This window comes from Passer domesticus, chromosome Z (genome assembly GCF_036417665.1).
Source record: "Passer domesticus isolate bPasDom1 chromosome Z, bPasDom1.hap1, whole genome shotgun sequence".
Taxonomy (NCBI): Eukaryota; Metazoa; Chordata; class Aves; order Passeriformes; family Passeridae; genus Passer; species Passer domesticus.
In genome coordinates this window covers 45,717,466-45,723,816 of record NC_087512.1, presented here as the reverse complement: position 1 = coordinate 45,723,816, position 6,351 = coordinate 45,717,466, and the positions used below count along the sequence as shown (strand labels likewise).

At 40.0% G+C, this 6,351-nt stretch overlaps 1 protein-coding gene across 5 annotated transcripts in view; it reads left to right on the top strand.

Annotated features, from left to right (window-relative positions):
- The window catches only part of HOOK3 (hook microtubule tethering protein 3), an 85,816-nt gene that overhangs the window by 519 nt on the left and 78,946 nt on the right, over positions 1-6,351 (top strand). The gene's annotated exons all lie outside the window — the stretch shown is intronic.

Below are 6,351 nucleotides of genomic sequence, written 5' to 3'. Positions count from 1 at the left end.
GCTGGCGAGCTGCAGGCCGGGGCTCTGCTCCTTGTCTCTCCTGTGCCGTCGGCATGTCAGTACCCCGCTGTTCGTACCTGCCCGTCGCTCTCTGACCAGCAAGGCCGCCTTTCTATCCGGAAACTTGCATTTCCGCCTGTTTATTTCTCTATGTTTTTTAAGCAGTGCTTGAGTCTCAAGAGACAGAACTCGCCGATGAGGTCGAGGATTTTACAGTATCAGCCTAAGAGGTGATATATTTATCCCTGGAGGCGTTCAGGGCCAGGTTGGATGGGCCTCTGAGCAACCTTATCTAGCTGAAGGTGTTCCTGCTCGTATCAGGGCGGTTGGAACCAGCTGATTTTCAAGGTTCTTTTCCAGGCCAAACTCTTGTATGATTCTATGAGCTTATGATAAAAATTACTTTATACTACTTTAATGTTGGCAGTTTTTTCCCATAAGTGTCTTTAGGTTATACTGTCACTCAAAGAGCAGCCAAAATGTAGTGGACATGAAACCTGGGTTTGCAGCTACCTGTAGTCTGAGTGATGACTGTAGCACAGATGTGGAACTTACAGTTCTGTAGCAGCTTAGTTATTGGTCAGTTGTTTGAAACCACTGGATTTTGGTTTGAGGCTGGTTTGGATTTTTTCCCTCTGTACTCAAAATTGCCAAGTAAATACCTATAATATGAAACTGCAATACAACTGATTGTTGACTAGAAGCAGAAATTTTCAGACTTTTTTTTCTGTGAGAAGCCAGAGCTGACTGAAGCTCTGATAGTGATGCATAAGTTCCTGGGGAATAACAGGTGAGATTTCTCAATGAAAGTCAAAAAGGATGAGCAAGAGAAATGAATGTATTGTTAAAGGTGAGCAAGTGGCCTAGAAAGTGTAGAAGGTGACACTGTTGGGGATGAGGTTTTTGGGGAAGTGCTTCTTGTAGGTCTGGAATAAGTTACCCAGTTTCACTTTCCTTCACATTGCTGCCAACTTTTCTGTCTTTGTTATGGACAAGTGTTGTCCGCTTATCTTGCCTTTGGCTTTCTATGCTTTCTCTTTCAGGTGTGGGGAATAAAAAGTCCCAATATGAGGAAGTCACTGTGTGTTAATACTGGCAAAGAAAAGATGAGTGAGAGGCTCAGTCTTTTTAATCTGCAGCCCTGAAGCTGTGCCTACCCTGTGCAGCCTGGTCCTGTCTGTAGAAATGGTCCAAACAGGTCCCTTTACACTTCTAGATATTGAGCTAATGAGGAGACTGGCTGCATCTCTTTTGGTTAGCAGAAATAGTAAATCATCTTAAACACTATTTGAATGGGTCAGCTTTATTCTGAGATGAATTTATGAAGTTACAGGTTATTTTACAGTTTTGTCATGTATGTGGAAATGTGGTTTTGAAACAGACTCAGTAAAAAAAAAAAAAAAGGTGACTTTACTTTATTCCAGCACACTTGAAACTTGCAGAAGAGGCAGCGAAGTTTTTTGTTTCTCAATGAAACTGACTATGTATAAGGAAGATGCTTCTTTTGCTTGGCTTTCTCTCAACTCCCATAATGATTCTTGGGAAACCGTTCATTTAGATAGGAGGGTAGAGCTGTCTTAATAACAGTTTATGCACATCTGGGAAGGCCCGTCATTTCCCATTATGCCAGAGAAACTGGTTGCTCTTCAGAACTGGTTTTGCCTCCCAGGTTGCTTGCTTAACATTCATACAGAAGTACTTAAACTGGTTTGTCTGTGTTTTGAATAGATAAGACTTTCTGCACGTCTGAGAACCTGTTCGGCCTAAAATGAATGTTTTCTCAGGTGGATTTAGGGTGAGAAGAAAGTGTTCCTCCCTCTGCCAACTCATGATTTTAATTAAGGATCGTATCACTTAGGCTTTTTACCCTACATGCCTGTGATTTCTCTTCCACTGTGTTTAAGCTGGAGCAAGCTGCCCACCTCTGAATATGTGTTGGTTTATTTTTTAATATTTTGCCAACACCCATTTTTGTTATTAGGCTTTAGCTTTAGGTAGTTTTAGCTAGCTTCTTGTTTATTTTTCACCTCTCTGACAGTGTCATCAAATAGCTTCGTAAATAATTTTTGTTCAGGATTTTAAACAGCTGGGTGAGTTTTGACTTCCTGTCACTTCAGAAGGTGACCATGATGTTATTTTGAGACAGCCACAGTAGTGGCAACTTGAGCAAAACTGAATGAAGGACTGAAGGCTGAGTACTGGCCTCTCAAAACTGATATTTGCACTCTAGCAGTGTTTGCAACCTACTGCAATTGTAGATGTGTTGCTCCACCAAAAGTCTTCCACAAAACTCCTCTGAGACTATCCTACGCACTATGGGATTGTTATCCAAGATGCAGTTCAGCCAAGGTAGTTTAGAAAAATGTGGCTGTGACGTAAACCTGCAATAATACTAAAGTTGTTTCAATGTATCTAACAGAGATTGACAACTTTTTTCTGTTTAAAAGTTAAGACTGGTTTACATATGAACGCATGAGTTTTCGGTGGTGGGTTTGGGGTGTTTTTGTGTTTGTGTAGAGTCAGGAGCACTCTCTACTTAGATACATAGCTGAGGCACTTTGTAAAATGTGGAGAGCTGTCAGACATGTCTGTGCCAGTTACATTTTAATGTATATGAAATCATTTTGATTGCTACAGGCTTTTGATTTGTAACCTGAGAAGTTTTTTCCAGCATAGAACTAAGATATGATACTGAAAAGATTGCTTAGCATTGGTATGTAAACAGGAGGATTCCTCAAAGAGGTTGCTGCTAAGTAGTTCTAAGTAGTAAGTTGATGTGGAGATGTCATGAACTTTCTTTCATTATGATAAATATCGCTTATTTTAGTATGTGCGGCCTCCACCAAACTGCATCTTGCCTGCTTTCTTTCTTTTCCAACCCTCAAGGCCAAATAGAGTTTTTGTTAAAACTTTAGTGATAAATGAGAACTTTTAAACGTTGCAAGGCTCCTCTTTCAGCATCCTCCACTTTATAAGCAGTTCAGTAATTTATATTGACCTTTCCTCCCTTTTGGCTGAGAAGTCTCCTCAGTACTGTGTGTCTCTGTCTTCTGTGTCATGGCCTATCCCCAGCTGTAAGGATTTATCTGTGGTAGTATGAAGTATAGAGACCAACCACATGTGCCCAGCTACTGAAACAGATTCCTCAAGACCACTGCTTGCAAATGCTTGATAGGCACTCTATTCAAAGAGAAATTACTTGGGGAGTCTACTTGGAAGGCTGTTTTTCCTCGCTGTCCAGTTATATTATTTTTAGATTATGCTGTTCTCAATCCTTGTGCATTTGCGCTTTTTAAGTACTCTTCTGGCTTCTTGTAGATGCCAAGATTGTAGGCAACTTGCTATGCCTGTTTAAATTGTTTCTTCTTCCACTCCTTAGCCACTGACCATGAAGTTAAAGAGTTTCATTTACTTCTGATAATATAATTGCATCAGCATATCTTACCTCTTGAAAAAAAATATATTTCAGGAGAGGTTGATTGTGCTGATGATGACAGGGAATCACGAAAACTATTCTTTTGAATACAGTGCGTTGTGTATTCTTTTGAATACAATGTATTCAGAGGGCAAAAACACTTGAGCTTGTCTGCAATCATGGAATATGGCTTGAGGAACCTGGCAGATCACAGCCCTTGTAACTAATGAAAGACCAGTAAGCTGAACAACCTTTTTTTATATTTTATGACCTCTCACTAAGATAGTAAAGAATCTGTTGCTCCATCTTTTAAAAGGATAGTTGTCTATGACTGTGATATTCTGAATGTAATATTCACCGTGTTTGAAGGAGCTGGAGTGTCTAGCACCATTATTGGATAATAGGGATTTTTTTAATGTATTGCTGAGAGGTCAGGCAGAAACAGGAACTTCTCTTCAAGATTATGTTGAAGAGCAAGTGATAGAAGGCCGGTAACATAGGAATACAATAATTAAAGGTAATAGAGTATGTTTGTTGTTTGTAGATGTTCCTTGCCATTGTCCCCCGCATCTTTTGAGTCAACCTGAGAAAGAAAGACTGAACAAAGAATTTGGAGGTGGTGGCATTATTCATCATGCATGGATTTTGACACTGTTAGATTTTCATTCTTTGGGGCCGTGTCCCAAAATCTGCTTGCCTTTTTTTTTTTTTTTTTCCTGTTTTCTCCTTCCTGAAGAGCTGTTCTATACAGTGTACAGTAGTTCTCTGAAGAAAAAACACATTTCAGTATGATTTAGTATGTGCTCAATTTCAGCTTCCAATTCTGCCCCCACATTTTTTGGTGAGGGTTTGTTAGATGTTTCGTGGAAAAGAAACAGACTTTGCTGCTAGGAACTATGAACCTTAGAGAGTGTAAAGGAAACAGCTTTTCTGTTAGCTTGTTAATCTCAAAGTGGGAGGTGTGGAGAGAAATCTGTTTCGATCTTTTCTGAAATACTTAAACACAGATGTTTGAAAGACATTAAGTCAAACTGTGAATTTTGCACAACTGTCTGTCTTTATTGTGACATTTTGGGACTTGTAAACCTTGAGATGTGTCCTTCTGTTCTTCCCGGACCATTAAAAATCTTTGCTACAATGTGTAGACATTGAAGTTGAGCCTTGGACCTCTCCTCTCTCCTCTGCTACGCAATTGCACTTGCTGCTCTGTCCTTTGTTGACTGACTCTTTGTGGTCGTTTAGAATGGTCTTTGTCTAAATTCGGTTTGTTGAGTGCCCCAGCTTCAGAACCTAAGTCTGGGGTTTTTTAATCAATTTAATTTGCAAGTCCTAGTGATTAATTGGGAAAAAACCCCCAAACAACAGTGAGGTTATTTACCACATGGCAACCAACACTAGCACAAGGCTACAGCAGGAATGCATGGTTGAAGGTGAGGGGAAGAGAGTAGTAGTGTCCTTGTGGCTTTTGTTGCCGACAGCCTGGCAGGTCCTGCCATACTGGAAAGGGAGAGGGATTAACTCTTTCTTTAACCACTGGTTTCCTGCCCTGCAGAGTATGCTTATGTTGTTTTTCTGTCTGCATTTGCCATACGTGACTTAGATCATTTCCTCCTGTGAGGTCTTTAGTGCTGCTCATTCAGGGCAGAGAACAAAGAGGCTGCATGGAAAGGAGAAGGGTTTTGGTGAAGGGAAAAGTGCTCTAAGGTTAAGGGTGGGGGAGTCCAGTGCTCTGCTCCTGCCTGTGTCAGGCAGAAGCTTCTGAATGGATACAAAGCTGGAGTTGTGTTTCAGTGGACTAGCTGGGGCCACAAAGGGATGGGATCTTTTCAAAGGGAGCACACGGAGTGCTTTTGAAGTGGTGCAGGTAGTGGAGCAAGTATTGCACGAGAAGATGCATTGTAAATCTTATGATAACGTGCTTTAGCCCTGGTATTCTTAGGGCTCCTTCATGCCATTTAGCTGCAAGTTTCTCTGCAAAAGTGTGTCATGCTGTAAGTGTAGTAGTATTGCTTTGTATCCTTTGTGGATACATTTTAAGCTAAGTCTCTCAAGGTAGCTAAGTTAGGATACTTAAACAAGAAATGCATATTTAATCCATGATTTGTTTTTTGGGGACAACAGACCAGGGGAAATGAGCATCTGTAATTTATTCACTGCAGTGTTGCAAAGTATTAAATGGATTACAGCCTTTCTACATTTCAGGATTACATAAGATAAATCTTTGAGTGAACTTGTTTGCCATGGCAGCAAGGTATCCATAGTTTCACTTCAGTGTAGGAATAAGTAGGAAAAAAGTGTATGATTAACTGCAGCAGAATTTATGTGTGGGTTTTTTTTGTTTTTGGTTTTGTTTTTTTTTTTTTTTTTCTTGTGTGTGTATGCTTTTTTTTTGTTTTATTGATTCTACTGTCCCATTTGTGGCTAGGAAGAAAAACCAGCATAACTTGATCACTCTGGCAGGGTTAATGATGTAATTTTATGGCCAGTGTCAAAAGATGGCTGGCTGTTACATGGTGGCTACTGCATTTTCTTTACGGAATTCAGTCAGCCTCTGAAAAATCTTATGCTGCACAGAATTCCATGAAATTCAGGTAACTGTTTATTGAAATATAAATAAAAGAAGAAGACTTGAACTGCAAGGTGTGCTAATTTTACAGGTTACAGATACATCTGTTACCAGCCCTAGAATTTGTTAAGTCTGAAATTTTTTAAACTGGTGAAAATTTAGTGCCAGCTCTTAATCCTGTCTTTTAGCTGGTAAATCATTCTTACTCATGCGATCCTGTGAAAGTCTGTGTTTCCACACTGGTCAGAAAGTTTGTACAGATGATATTTCAGTAGGACTTAGTGTTCTTGGATTCGTCTTCTGTGCTTTCGGGGAAGAGAGGTATTTCTTTCACCTGTCAATAGAGACTGTTTCTCATCTGATTTATAGC